At 37.8% G+C, this 16,255-nt stretch overlaps 1 protein-coding gene across 3 annotated transcripts in view; it reads right to left on the reverse strand.

Moving 5' to 3' along the window:
- Positions 1 to 12,852, reverse strand: part of LIPK (lipase family member K) — a 36,520-nt gene extending 23,668 nt beyond the window's left edge. For all 3 annotated transcript variants that reach the window (XM_090278008.1, XM_090278009.1, XM_090278007.1), the window contains exon 1: positions 12,723 to 12,852. The gene's annotated coding sequence lies outside the window, so the exon portion shown is untranslated. The remainder of the gene's footprint in view (positions 1 to 12,722) is intronic.
- Between the last annotated feature and the right edge of the window lie 3,403 nt (positions 12,853 to 16,255).

Consider the following 16,255-nt stretch of genomic DNA (forward strand, 5'->3'; position numbering starts at 1 on the left):
TTACAAAGAAAGAAAGAAACACTAAGCGCCAAGTTTTATAATGGTTATATCTAAATGTTGAATACTTGGGTGGGTCATTGTTTTTCATTTTTAAAAGATTTTCCATTCTTTCTAAATTTTCTGTATTCAGTATTATGAAAAAAAATTTTTTTTTCAAATAGAAAATGTTGAAAACAAATTATGGAAATTAAAAAGATGAAACACATTTCCTATTTGGCTTTGAAACTACTTGAGTTTAAAAACAACAACAAATAAGTAACAACTGCACAAATAACAGAGGAGGACATTTTGCAGGAGCCCTACCATTTACTACTATCTTTACAAAATAAAGATCTTCAAATTCTGTTAAAAAATACTCTTTCCTAATTTGCTGTTTTCTTCTAGGAACAGATAATGACAAAATTTAGGCCAAAGTAAGTTTAGCTCCAAGGTATATGCCCTTATTACAGGACTATACATTTGCCCATACCAAGAGCAATACATATATATAATGGGGCTATATAAAGCAGAGAAGTCACTCCTCTCTCTTCTCTGTGGTTTCAACACCAATCTCCCTAATTCTGTCTCTTTCTTAGTCAAATTATTACAATTCTACATTATGAATAGGATTTTTATGTCAAATTAACATGTAAGAGAGATGGTAAATCTCACCCCGCAGGAAATGCATGATTTCACTGCTCTGTTACAGAAAATTCTATGAATTTCTCTTAAATTTGTCAGTCATAATCTCTGTTGACTATATATATTAATATAATTAATATATACTATAATTAATATGATTAACAACATGAATTATGTAATTTTATATTAATATATTTTAATGTAACTAATATTGATTAATATGGCTTAATTCTGCTGATTCATTATGGTAGTGATAACACCATCAATAACAATAATTATTATTAAAACTATGTATTGAGCATTTATTATGTGCCAAGTAATGTATCAGGCAAACATACTTTATCTCATTTTATTCTCAAAATAATCCCAAAGGATAAGAAATATTATTCTGATTTTATTTCAAATGAACCTAGATATTAAAGAGGTCAAATGATTTGCCTGGTCAAACAGATAGTGATGGTATCTGAGCCTGAACTCAGGTTGCCTGACTCTAAAGGAAATGTTTCTAAGCAGTTGCCCACTCAGTCCTTTCAGAATAGACTCACTAGAGCCCTCTAGCTGCTACATGCTAATTTGTGCTAACCTACGGCCCATAGACCACAGGCATCATAATCACCATAAAAAACAATGAAGGCTCTTAGAACCCACTTTAGCCAAACCAAATGAGATTCTGTGGGGGTGTGGTCAAGGATCTGCATTTTAAAGCATTATGCCAAATGATTCGCATGCATTCCAACATGTGAAAACCAGCTAGATTGACAGGATTCCATGAGAAGAGAAACTATTCCATTCTCATTTCTGTCTTTCTGAGATTTAGCATGGAGGTCCCTATAAATGTTTGTCAAATAAATTGATGGGTGAAAGAGTGAATGAGTCCATTACTTAATCTGAAAGATTGTCCAGATTGGCTCAGTATTTTCTATCATACCCTTCTCGCCTGCTTTCATTTCACCCCACTTCATTGGTCCTCTCTGACAGGGAGCTTTGAGTTGATTATGTCCTCAATGCAGGACTGGACCTTATGGGAAGGTAGTATGGCAATTTTTTAAAATTCACCTTTTCTTGTAGGGCATTTACAATTTAGACGTTCCAAATTCTGATGAGTGATTGGCATTTGAGGACTCTGAGTTATAGTCACTGGCAAGTGAACCCGGAGTCTCTGCATTGGAGCACGTTCAGCTTCCCCTGAAACAGGCAAATATGAGATCCTGTGGGGCTTGTATTGGTGCAGGGGTGAAGCTATAGGTGGCTAGTCCTGTGTGCTGCTTGAGTCTAGTCCCAAGAGATGGCACAGGAATGTGCTAGTCATGACAGGCTACGTTTTGCAGCTGTGGCAGACAGCACATTAGTTTCATTCTTCTGTGTAATGGATCTGGATAGGGGAGGGTAACACACCCAGTCAGGAGTCTCTGTGGTCTGTTTTTAAAGGAGTGGTAGGTCCTAACCAAGCAGTCTTTCTTCAGGCCTTTCTCATCAGGGCTGTGTTTACCTGTGCTTTCCAGGGGTGTGTTTACCTGCTCTGCCCTATCTGAGCCTCACATTACCTGTAATTGCTGGGTAAGTCCGCCTGACTCAGGCATCTCTCCTTAATGATACTCCAGCAGTCCTCTTATTTCTTTGACCTGTTTCTATGATGGCTCACTGATGAATGTGCCCCACATTGACTGACATCCTGCTGGTTCAAATGAATGCATATAAGGATGTTAGACTTAGAAGAGAGCAGACATTATAAATTCCAGGGAACTCCCAGTTCTTAAAGGTCCCTTAGCCTCAAGTACCCAGATTAAACCATATACAATTTATATAGATTATACATGCCTCCCATAAGATGCTATTTGTAAAAGGAGCTTATGGGGAAACATGTTAGAATAGATAGATAAGTATTAGATTGTATATACATATATATATGACTTGCTTGGAGAGCCATAGATTATATATAAATATACATATGTAAGTATTTATAAATGCTACCTACATGACTTGCTTAGAGAGTCTTAACTTGCAATATGATAATTAAGGCTCACTATAATCCTGCAGTCAAGATAACTGTTTAACTTTGTTTAAAACAATCTGGTTTTTCACAGTCTTATTTCCTCTTAGAATTTTATTGTTAGAATAATACCAGTTAAACATACTATGACCCAAATTTTCTGAGGAACACACTTGGGAAATGTTGCTTTGATATTTATTGCTTTTTCTATTTACTATACAAAAAAAAAAAAAAAATCTATGTAATGAAAGGAAGGCTAAAATGATGCAAGGATCCAAAAATTAGAACCTCATTTTTGAAAAGTTTCCTGTAGGTAGACACCCTCTATGACTGTGGTGAGAACTATATAGATTTAACTGAAATTTGTTGTAAAAAGATAATACCAAGAATGTGACTACTTGTTAAGACTCTTCCATTGATCAAAATTCTCCCTCCTCTGTGGTTATTTTATGTTCTTCCCCCTAGCAAATGCAGCCAGGGGGGTTTATGAGAATTTTGAAAGGATATTGATACATTTTTTGTTTTATATAGGTTTAAATATTTTACATCAAATGCATGTGGATTATATAGGCAACTCTCATAAGGAAAATATTTTCCATCTACATTGATGATGAAATAAATCAGGGATGGCAATTCCTCAGTAGAAGAATTTCGTAAATAATACAAAACTTTATTCGACTTTCCTCATTGCCCCATTATCGTTATTGTCAGACTTACCAGGCAGACATTTAACCAAGGCTTATGTTGATGCTTGGATAGTATTCTCAGTGAATCCACACCCCCATTCTTAACTATGTTGTGAAATGAAAACAGAGATGAGAATCAGCCGGAATATGCAGGTACAACGACCCCACAGGTAGTTCTAAACAAATTTTGGTTCTAAAAACATCAAGACCAGTTTCAATATATGGCTCTCTGATGAATCTCAGTCTGCTCAATAGTAAAGCAAAGGATAAGTCCCTGAGTGCTCTGCATAAAGTTTGAGTTAAAGGTCTGGCTCTGTCCTAGTTTAGAAAATGTGGCAGCCATGAGAATGCATCTCTTAGACCTCTGACTACAGAGAGAAAAAATGGCAACCAGTCACATCTCCTGTGCTCTAAAATTTATCACTGTGTCCGCACTGAAGAGAAACATTGTAGATACTTCATAATGTTGGCTATCACTGTTATTATTTTTAGTTGGGTGACTTTTGCTAATTAACCTCCCTGAAACTCAGTCTCCTTACCTGTATCATGGGTATAATAACATCTACCTTGTAGGATTAGCTAGAGATGATAAATAATGTCTATAAGACGTCTAACAATGCTTGGCATTCAATAAATGATAGCTATTGATGTAACACACCTTTGATTATTCAATGATTATTTCAGATGTGTATGAATTGGCTGTCAAACTAGTCCATGAGTTCTTAAAGGCAAGAACCACATTTTATACTCTGACTGTAATTATAATTTTTATATCTTTCATGTGTCTAGCCCTGCTCATGCTAGAATGATTCAACTCTTTGAACTGAATTATAAATAAATCATAGGTATTTTATACCAACATCTCTTCTGAAATAGTAACATATGAGTGGTTAAGAATTTCTGTTTGCATATAACCTCTACCAATAATTCTAATTTTTTATTATATAAAGTACCTAACTTATTTAATCTATAATTCATGGATTGATAATACACTTCATTGAACATCTATATGCTTAATCATCACAATTATTATTTTTCACAAGTATAAAATATCAAGTTCATCACTCAGGATAGAAAAAAGTTAGGGAAAACTCCCAAGAAGTAGAATGAAGAAGTAGAAGTGAACTTCACAGGCCAATAATCCACTAGGTCCTTTCACCAGAGTCCTCCGCTCCATGCATGATCAAAGGGAAATAGTTTATGGCAGTAAACACCTGTGGTTATCACAGAAGTCAACAGTAAGGATCAGCTAAAACCAGATCAATGTAAGATGGAGGAAAAATTAATCAGACAACCAACTCCAAAGTATTTTACACCGTTATTATAACAAAAACTGGCACCACAAGCAGAAGGGAGACTGAGGGGGACCAACACCATGACACTTCCCAGAACGGACCATATTGGGAACAAGACCCCCTCCCAACCAGAAGGCAGAGTCAGAATTTGATGCCACACAGTGGTTCAGAAACCACCCACTCTTGGAAACACATAAAATTTCAAGACCTGATGGACCCAGTGTGCCCTTCCCTTTCAAGTTCACCCAAATCCACCCCGACATGTACTTTCACTTCTTACACAGCAGTACCCTGTGAGACTCGCAACCAGTGGGGCAATGGGTGGTGGCAGCCAGTCTCAAGCTCAAGCTCTGATTCTGTCTCCAGGAACACATATCCTTACCTCTTTTTCTCTTCCTAAATAAAACTTGCTTTCACTCTCATTTGGACACGTTCTTGATTTCTTTCCTGCAATAGTCGGGGCCTGGAAGTCCAGTCCCGGATGGTGCCAAAGTAGGGCGAGTCGGCAGCATGGACCCGATTGGGTGACATTAGGATTTGAACAAGTTTTATTTTACCACATGTTCTTTTCACCGAGTCTTGTTTCCCCTTATAAAATTATTCTATAATGAAGTTCTCTCAAAGTATTAATGGATGTTAGAACATTTGGGCACAGTATAATTCAGTAGATTAAAACAGATGAGCAATTTGTTCTTAACAGATTTGAGTATGAAATTATTATCAGTGACACAATTGAAAGTGGGAGGGCCTAGAAATGTGAATACATCCTTTGTATACAGGTTGCTTGGCAACAAAATAAACAACACAACACAAAGCCAGTATGAATATGCACATTAAAATGTAAATGAAATGTTTGACATTCTCACAGCCAGAGGGAGATGTGATGATTGGGGTGAAAATTATGCACATATCAGCACTGCCATCAGTGATGGCATGTTCTTTTGTTTCATCTTTTATTGACTAATGAATTCAGAAAATAAGGGGAGAAAATGTAAGAAGAGAAAGTGAGTGGGAGGAAAAAGAGCAATTATATCATAAATTTGTACATAACACAAAAATTCTAGGCCCCAGTGGTTTTATTGGTGAATATCTTACTTAACAATAAAAAAATTATTAACATTAAGAAATAGAAAAGGAAGAAATTCTTCCCAACTGAACTTAATTAAACTGACCTAAATAGCAAAAACAAATTTGCAAAAGAAACAGAGTTGGATGACTTACACTACCTGTTTTCAAGATTTACTATAAAACTACAGTAATCAAGAATGACTGTATAGTAGTGTCATAAAGATAAATTTACAGTTCAATGAAATGCAATAACTAATCCACAAATAGACACATACATAAATGTTCAATTGATTCAGGGCAAAGCTTTCAAGGTAATTAAATGAAAAAAATAATATTTTTTAAAATGGTGCTAGAATCATGTTTGTAAAAAGTCAATCTCAGCCTCTAAATCACTAAAGTTAAAAGCAAGTCATTGTTCTCCACATAAAAACTTGAACTACAAAAGTTTGAAAGAAAACAGAAAATCTTTCTGACTATGGAGCAGGCAAATATCTTAGGACACATACACACAAAAGAAAAGAAAAAAATGGTAAAAAGAACTTCATCAAAATTTAAAACTTGTTCTGCAGAAAAGACACCATTAAGAAATTTAAAAGTGAAGCCATAGTTGTAGAGAAAATATTTGTAAAACAAGTATCTGACAAAGAAATTTTATCCAGAATATATATAAATCTCTTACAGTTTAATAAGTCAAATGGACAAAAATAAAAAGGACAAATGCTGTGAAGAAATAATTTACAAAAAAAGATATATAAATCACTAATAAGTACATGAAAGAGTGCTCCATATCTTTAGTCATAAAGAAATGCAAATTTAAAACTACAATGTGATAGTTCTTCACACCCACTGTAACAGCAACAGTTCTTTTCCCCTTGTTTTTATTAAATTTATTGGGTGTGACATTAGTTAATAAAGTCATATAGGCTTCAGGTGCACAATTCTATAATACATCACTGCATATTGTAGTGTGTGTTCCCCACCCCAGGTCAAGTCTCCTTCCATCACCATTTATCCCCACTTTCCCTCTCCAACCTCCCCACCCTTTTCCCTCTGGCAGCCACCATATTGTTGTCTGTGCTGTTTCCACTTATCCTTCTGATTATTTACCTCAGAAGAGTCCTATTTAGATAATTAATTAAATATTGTTGACAAAGCTATTAAAATGTTTATGAAGACTACATAATAACATGAAGACATACTTACCATATTATGCTAAATCAGGAAAAAATTGTTGGGAAGAACTCTATGTACCAATAGTCTTGATACTAGGGTACGCAATGACTTTGTATAGAATGCACAGGTATATAAATAGCTTTTTAAAAAATCAAATATAAAGCTTTGACTCCCATATATACCCTTTTCTAAAATTGACATGACTTGAGAATTTCTAGCTTCAAACAGGTTTTCCTTTTCTAACTCTACAAAAGAAAAGCCTCTCTTTTCTCCTGAATCTGTGGTCATTGTCCCAGACTGTAAAAAAGGTGGAGGCTCCTAACAAAGGAACACTTGACAGTATTGACATTGGTATTGGGAAAGACATTGTTAATAAAGCGATAATCTTTTTCAAGGGCAATTAATCTCTGCAAATCAGTTTCTAATCCTTTGCTTTAAAAAAATTGAAAAAGGCTCTACTGAGTTGTTTAGGAGGTAAATCATTAAAAATAATTTGGGAGGGATGCATCATTATGTGATTGGTGACACAGAGCTTCAGAAAGTTTGAAGAATTGAATAAAATTATGTAAACATGGTTTTTCAGCAGTTACATCTGCTGAATAAATGGGAAAGAACTGATGTTGAATATCTCTCATCTATCCATAAATAATAAGCATCACTAGATATATAAATTAAATGGAAAAGGTCCATTTATGTCATTAAGGGATTTATCTTTAATAAAATTTTATTTTAGTACTTAATAATTATTCATTAAACTTTTAATATATTTATGATCTTTTGACAATTGTATACTAATAAAAATTATAATAAAAAACCATTAAAAGAATTAAGGGAAGAGCTGAACTGTGAGTCAACTAAGCAGCTTTGGTCATTGTCCTCATGGCCAGTCAGTTGCTGGAGAAGTGGGCCACAGAAAAGCTGTCTGAGGCTGGCAAACCAAAGGACCAGAGGTTGAAGCAGGCCAAAGGGGTTGAGGCTGAAATTGAACAGTACCGCCTGCAGAGGGAGGAGTTCAAGGCTAAGGAAAATGTGGCTTTGGGATCCCAGGCAGTTGCAGCACTAAAATGAAGGACCCCAGGAGAAGATAATCATTCTCCATACCTACTTCTGGCAGAACAGGGGTGAAGTGCTGGATAATCTGTTGGCCTTTGTCTGTGACATCCAGCCAGAAAGCCATGAAAACTACGGCTAAATGGACAGGGAAAGAAGAAAGAAACGCCTATTCCATCGATTGGCATTTTAGATGCCTTCATGGAATATGCAGCTTTTGTAAAGCTTGAGTTATATTCTTGTGAAAAGGCATTAAATTATTTCTGTATATTACATATTAAGTCCCTTTACTTTTGGAGAACAGCAATTCTAATTTCTTAGATGTAGTAAGAAACTTTTTCTTTTTTTAAGAAAGGAATGAAATATTTGTTTTTCCTCCCTAAAACTTTCTTGAAGGTCAGGTGCTTTATCTATGAAAAAAGTAGTAAATAGTTGTTTGTAACCTGTGCAAAGTAGGAACCAGTCTTAAAATAGTCCTTTCTGGCTAATGGAAAATGAATACTAGTGTAATTATATCGGCTGCTTTTAGTTTCTCTTTATCAAAATTACTAGGTGATAGAATCCAAGAACTTGAACTTGTTAGATGTTATTACTTGGTATGCTGATAATCATTTAAAAGTCAAGGCTCTTTGTCATGCAAAAATATTAAAAGAAAATGCAACCTATCATCACAAGATATGGAAACAATGAAAATATTAATGTATTTTTTAGTTGCAAAGGAAGATTAATTGATCAATAAAAGACTTTTTAAGTATACTAATATATTTCATTAGGATGTATATTTATGGAAATATGTAAAACACCTCTAAAAAAGTGGGATGGGAATATGAATTCAAGGAAAATAAAAACAAAAGATATAAATGTTAAATCTATTAGATGAGGTTTTTCTCCCACAGAATATTAGGTATCAAATCTCTATTCTATTAGATATATTTTTAAATGTGTAACAATTTTATTTTAAACTGTCAATTTTTACAATGTGCCTTAAAGTTCATTCCTTATAACTAAATTATGATAAAAAATTTTATAAGTCAGCATAAATATTTCTAAATACTAGCATAAGCAGCTAGTTAGATATTAATGAGAAGGGAGCCAAAACACTAATTAAGCCAGATTAATTTAGATACTCTAGGGGATAGCCGCATTTCCCCACCAAGGGTTAACATCCCCCTGAGTAGGGAGGAAGAACCCGGTTTCCAATCTCCCCAGGGAATAATCAGTTTCTGCAGACTGTGGAGTGGGGGGTGGGACCAGTGAGGGGGGAAATTATCTGCTAAGGTATGTGCAGGAGAGTCAAAATGTTGACCATAAGGGGAGGAGTCTAGCTTGGGAAAATCTGGGGGAAAAAATGGGTAGGATAGGGCAGGAACTCCAGAATATCCAGAAAAGGGGTTGGTTAGGGGGAGGGCCCTGCACATGTCCTGGAAGAAAAGGAAGAAGACTGGTTAGTTTGAAAGAATGCCTACCCCTCCCCAAACCCAGGGAGATATAATCAACGCCTAACAAAGGCCCAAGGTTTGGAGTGCTCTCTCCCTCTATAGGAGGTGCAGGGGCCTGGGTGTGGCAGCCACAAGGGTGGATGTGCAGTGTGAAAGCTGGCCTAGGGGGAACGGAGACTAAAAGACACTACCTAAGATGCAGATGGAGAAATGAGATGCAGAGAATTTTGCATCTTTGGGTCCTGGCCATCCTGGGCCTGATGGGTGTGGGTATGGGCTGGCAGCCCCAGAGGCTGGACTTCTTTCTCAGAGAGACAGAGCTGAGGCACCTGGTTATGGGTGAGACATCAGATACCTGGGGGGCAGTCCTTTTTTTCACTTTAATAAATCTTGCCACAATACCTCAAAACCTCCTATGTGTAGGTCCCTATGCATTTCCCGTGACTCTGCGAAAGAACACATTTTCAGACTGGTCTGGCAGATGCACAGTGGTCCCAATCTATATCTGGCAATGTAAGTATTTATGGAGTTTTGTAAAATTTGTTTGGGGTTATAGAAGCTAAAAAGATTTTTAAGCAACTTACAGATATAAATACAATTTTATTTTTTAAATATCTTAAATAACTAAGACAAAAAATGTATGATCTTCAAGGAGAGTGGAAGGATTACTCCAAAATAATAATGGTTATATTTGAATACTGGGAATAAAAACTTTCCCTTTTCTACTTACTGGTTATATATTTTCCTCAGTGCCTTTATTAGTATGCATTACTCTTATAATAAAAATATACTTAAGACATTAAGAAATAATAAGGTATAAATTTAAACTCAGTGACCTCTGAGTAAAGGCTCTGAGAGTCTTATGGGGCAAAGGCCACAAGTTTTAGTATTTCCACCTATAATAACCAATTATTTCTGAAGTTCCCCAAGTTTTCTGGTTATGGGATTTTTGTCAGTTATACACATGACTGTGTTTGCCAGAAGGCTGTTGTCTGTCAACAAAAACATTTTGACAGACAGATGTTTAAGGCCACGCCGGGGTTGTTGGCAGATGGACCCTTTGCTTATTGCAGCACACTTTTAAACCAGCATGATTGTAGGGTGCAGGAGCTGTTTGTCTTGGGGGTTAACTGCCCTATGGAGACAAAGCATGTGTGGGGTGGTAGTCTAAGTGTTCATCATCTTGAGTTGATTTCTGTGGCCTAGAAAGGGTCTTTTTGGCTAGAGCCAGCCTGCAGTGAGCCCAGCAGCCTCCGAGGGCCTGCAGCCCACACAATGGATAAAACATGGTACATTATGGGAACTAGTCACTTTGGGTCTGTCTGGGCCACTCACCGGGCCTGGTGGTCCAACCTGGCTAATCACTGTGGGGGAGGGGAAGGGAGGCATGAGGCAGATGCCTGGAGAGGGATGTTTGGCCAGTCCCCTAACACCCTTAACCTGAGCTGTCAAGGTGTGGTGGGCAGGAACCAAGTGGCCTAAGGTGGGACACACCTTCCAGGGTGTTGCTTTCTTCCTCCATGCCATGAGGAACCCTCCTGCCTGGGAGCTTGTTCTTAGGAGAGACCCAAAGTGGCCATAGTCAAGTGCTCCCACCCCAATGGCCTGGTTCCAGGGTTCTCACTTCGGGGAGGAGAGCCATACCCTGCCTCCTGTTACTATTTTGCACTTTTAACACCTGCCAGTAAAAATTATCTACACTGAAAAAAAAAAAAGTGACATCTGTCACATTTTTTTCTTTTTACCTGATGTGTTCAATTGAAAACAGATTAGAATATTTATAAAACTTTAGATTCTGCCATGTTCTTACTTCAGCTTTATCCTTCACAAAGCTCTGATGTTATCTCTTACCAAAGAATGGTGACTCACCAGGCAACACAACTATTTGCAAAGTTAATCAGAATCTAATCTAAATTGATTCACTGCGCTCCACCCTTAGAGTGAAAGAGAAAATGAATCAGGAAGAGTGAATGAAAGTAAAGCATTGCACAATATGATACGAGGCCTGCACATTTCAGATTTGAGTTTAGTTCCTTGTGTCAAAGGAAGAAGGACTGGGCACCTTTGACAGGATCTTTAAATAGGATTGAGAGGCCAATAGCTCTATGGTCCAAGCCCAGAGTTGCAGGATGAATGGGGAATAAAATGCTCAAGGGAGAAAAAAAAATACAGCAAACAACTGGAGAGCACAATGTTTTCATGGCTCTCCTACAATATTAAGGACGAAGCACTTGAACTCTGAAAAACTGTTGCTTCAAAGTTTAAAAAGTAAAATAAAATAGATAACAAAGGAGGAGCTGTGGAGGAAATAATTTTTCATTCATTTTTTTTTTTTTTAATGAAGTAAAGGAGACTGGCATGGGCCAGTGAAGGAACATAAGGCAAGTTGTATTAGAATAAAATGACTCCTTTAACACCATATTCCCATCCCAAAATCTAGTTCCACTCTCACATACCCATTCTGAGGTATTAAGTGTGCTAAAGGGATTGTACGTTTGAACTGATTTCTTTTTTCAAAGTCTGATAACAACTTCTTTCTTGTTTCTTGAGATCAGAAAACAAACACAAACAACAACCATTTCACTTTGATATATAGCATTAAAGGACAATCATTTCATCTCTCAATTTCTTGGGGGGGGCGGGGAATATTAGTCCATTGGGTTAGCTCATCCTCATCTCCCCAGCCTTTGCAGTTCTGAGAGTTAGTGGAGCATGTTACTCTTAAAAACCATTGACATTAATATGAACCACTTTTTCACTCCATGCCCAGTAAGACTTTCATTACAAAGAGGCAGAAAAGGAAAATGCTGTGTCCTTCACAAGCTACTAAATGGTGTTTGTAATTCCCATAAGCAGAAATGTCACTTAGTACAGTGATTCCTGCCATTCATTTGGTCCCCCATTTCCCTGCAGATGACCCTTCTCATAAGATAGAATACACATGATCAGAGTCATTGGAATAAGACAATAAAGGGCTTTCTGTAAATGCTAAACATTTTAAAAAACATTATCCAAATATTACTTCCCAAGCCCGTATATGCACACACACCCCGTAAAAAAAGTCTCTTAAATCCTTAAAAGTATCTGTCACTAGCATTTTCCAGGTGTAGACTTGTGATGCCACTTTTCATTGAAGTTCAAACACAGTAATGTTTGCTTTGTAAATGCTACCACAGCTTTCTGAAAGAGAAAATTTATTTTAACATGCCTAGAAACACCACAATATATCTTCTCCATCTGGAGTGGTCACATTATATACTTTTGTTATCTCTTGCTTAACTTGACAGAATCAAAACACAACGCTCCTCACCAACATGTAAAGTTTTGTATCTCCAAATATTTCTCATGTCTCACTGAAATACTGTGACTCAGGCTCTGCAAATAGATCAATAGTTATTACCTTAAGTCTCTAGGGCTCTGTCTTCAAGTCTTGGGAGCTTCAGGTGCTTCCTGACCTTCCAGAGGTAGCTGTCAGTGGAGCATGCTCTGTTTTCAACAGCCCAGAAGATGTTGTAATGAGAAATTTCTCAACTGAAACAGATTAATTATGGTTTCAAATAAAACAGATGCCGCCCAGGCAAGCTTGTTACGTGAGTTCTTAGCCACTAATGAAAAAAGAGTTGCAATGAACTAAAATCCTTGCTCATGCCAAGCCAGTTCTGTGCCTCAAGGGTTAGATGAATTGGATGCTTCTCAGCAGAATACAGACTCTCAATTCAGAAAATAATTTTTACCCAAAGATGAATGCCATGACCCAGTCATATAAGCATCTCTGTAAAATACCTAATCACCTTGCATTGTCCAACCACAACTATAAAGCTATTCATTTCCAATTAATGCTTTGGCTTTCTTAAATTTCCTCTACCTTGTTATATAAATTGGGTATACAAACTGGCAGAAAAAAAAAAAAGAAAATGTACCCAATTTTTTAAACTGAAGCCAGAAGGACAGTGTCTCTCATTCAAGATCTCCAACGAACTAAAGACAAGCAAAACAAACAAACAAACAAATAAACCAGGGTTTTTTTCTTCTTCTAGCCAGTCTCTTTCCAACCACACAAGCAGCTCTTGCATCTGCACTGGATGGAGGTTTGGTGTTAAATAATCTGTAAGGGATTTTAGAACCATATAATTTCTTTTAAAACATTTTTTATAATTATGAGGCTGCAAATCTAATTCAGTTAAAATCAACCAACCCAGGCAGCATGGCTGAATCCTGACTACAAACTGCATAGCTGCTTCTCCCTTCTCACTGTGGACCAGCTTCGCTACAAACTGTTGAGCTGCTACTTCACTACAGGCAGCATTGCTGAATCCCCTTCTGGCTCAGGGATCCTTCCTCATGGCTACTCTTCCTATTATCTTCTATACTCACTCTGCCCACATGACCCATGGTGTACCAGCTCTCCTACAAAGCTGCCTAGCTGCTACATCATGGTTGTCTCTCCTTATTCCAGCTCTTAATCCAAAACCACATGGCACCTTTTTTCATACCAGACCTCATGGCAGATGGGTGAGGGAGGGGTCCTTCTACATCCTCACAAACTGCATGGCCTCTTCTATGTCCTTTTAAACCACAGCGCCCCCTTCCTCGTGGCTCCTCCCAATTTTACATGCTGACCCAGAGCACCATACCTCATTGTTATAAAAAGTAACTTGAGCTGAATCATCTGCCCTTTTATGGCCTTTTTACCCAGGCAGTAGCACAGCTATTACATAGCTATCAGCTTGCCATAGATATGCAAAGTACCTTAAAAGCTGTATTGTCTCCTTCTCCCTTGAGCTGTGGGGACTTTTGAGGAGGGCTCCAGCTCTGTTACATTTTCAACATTAATTAAAATTTTATATAGATTAATTTGCCTTATTAGAAGCATTTTTATATACTGTCAAAGTAAGAAACATTCAGACCTGTAGAGTCAAACCGACCATTGCCAGGAAGAAAAATCTCAACAGATTGAGAAAATGCTTCAGAGAATGGCAATTCTGCACCTTATTTTATACATTACAGTCAAAAGAGAGGACATAAGTGGGTTATATGAAATCCATTTGTGATATATTAGGAAGGCAGGAGAAAGCAAAGCAGGGAAACTTCTGGAATTGGATAAAAAGTAAAATAATTGACACATACTTCTTTTACATAGATGGGTAGAGGAGAGTTAACAGTCAACAATTAACTCAATAATAATGAAGGGATTTGTGGTCTCTACTCTGGAGCTCTGGTGTGATATCTGCTTTAAGGGGTCAGGAAAAAGGACATTACTTTGATGTTGTAAAGGCACATTATCATAGATGCAAAGAGACAATAGACAGGCTTAATTAAGGTAAAGATTGACTTTGTCCGGGAAAATTCTAGCCTAGGACATGACTACCTGCCATAAACTGCTTTTAGTAAGTTTCAATCTCAGACCATCCTTTAGGTCTCTGAGTTAATAAGTATTGTGTAAGAAGATGCAGAGCAGGGATCCCCTGAAATATTCCCCACAGTGGCCTCACAAACTTGGATTGGGGGGTGAGAGAAGTGGGCAATATGATAGACATTTAAGATACTTTGCATAACAATGGAAAGTTGATAGCTGTGCTGCCACCCCAGGCAAAAAGGTGTACCTGACTTTCAGAGAATTTAGTGACTTGTAACATAGCTTAAAGAGGTGGAAGCTCATCCCGATGCCCCTGGGTCATGGAGAACCCTTGCCCTGACTAAAGAAGGCCACCATAAGAAGGTAAAAGATATAGGGGAGTTGGCAAAAGTAACACATCATAGGAGGGGCTGGATATGAAGTCACGTAGGAAGTTCCTACTGAACATTTAAAATAAGTGCAGGCCGAAAGAGAACGGAATTCCGCCATGCTGTCTGTAGTGAGAGAGGAGCCACTTCTGCTTCTCTGAGGAAACAGACATGCGGTCTGCGGTGTAGGGATTCTGCCATATGGCCTGGTGTAGTAAGGAAGCAGCAGCCATGCTGTCTGTATTGGGATTCCACCATGATGTCTGAAAGAGAGGAGGAAGAAGCCATGCAGGAGGAAAGGGTGTAAGGAAAGAGCTGATGGAGCTGTGCGGGGATCTGCATAACCAAGCATGGATTTGTGGGAGATGTTTGGAGCTGAACTGAACTGTGACCAGGAATGCTGAAGCTACAGACTTTGGCTTCTCTGAAGGACATATGGAGAAGCCACTCTTTTGGTATGTGTGCCCTCCTGGACTTCACCATGATCCAGTGTAACATGGCACATGTTTTCCTGAACCACTACATGGAGGCTGAGAACAATATCCCCCAGATCCTGAAGGACAGAGCTGCTGGGAGAAGATGGCGACTCTGAAACCCACACATGCACATTCCGGGGAGGATGGAGATCTGTTTGTGCATCTGGCTTAAGAGCAGATAAGGATATGGGGAACTTCTGGGCATGTCTTTGGCTTTTGGCCTGGTGGGGAGCAAGTGAAGTGCTGGGTCTCGTGGGAGGATGGGGCTCTGAGCAGGAGTGCTCTCAGCACGCCCGAGGTTGGAATCCTGTAAGTAAAAACCTGTTTCGTTCGACACTAATTGTTGGGTCGTGTAACAAGGTGCCATGTTGCTGGGCCCCAGTGTACTGGTTTACATGTGGCCTCTTTTCATCCATATGTACCTCTTTTGTAATAGGCACTTCCACTTACAAAGTAATATATTTTACTAGCATGCCATTTTGAATCTCTAAAGAGAAACAAAACCAACTAGAAAAATAGTTCATATCTTCGCAATGCATAAACAACTGGAATCTAGCCTGTGCAGAAAGTCAGATATTCTTGAGCAAAAGCAATGGGAAAGCATATTTTTCAAGTATTGCATGGTTGATATTGAACAATTTTACCAAAAGATTTTTGCAATACATCTTTCACCACCTCTCCTCCCCAAACTCCAAATTCTTATACACTGCATAATTTTAGAGGGAATTAGTTA

This window comes from Furipterus horrens, unplaced genomic scaffold (genome assembly GCF_987537825.1).
Source record: "Furipterus horrens unplaced genomic scaffold, mFurHor1.1.pri manual_scaffold_5, whole genome shotgun sequence".
In the NCBI taxonomy this organism is placed as follows: domain Eukaryota; kingdom Metazoa; phylum Chordata; class Mammalia; order Chiroptera; family Furipteridae; genus Furipterus; species Furipterus horrens.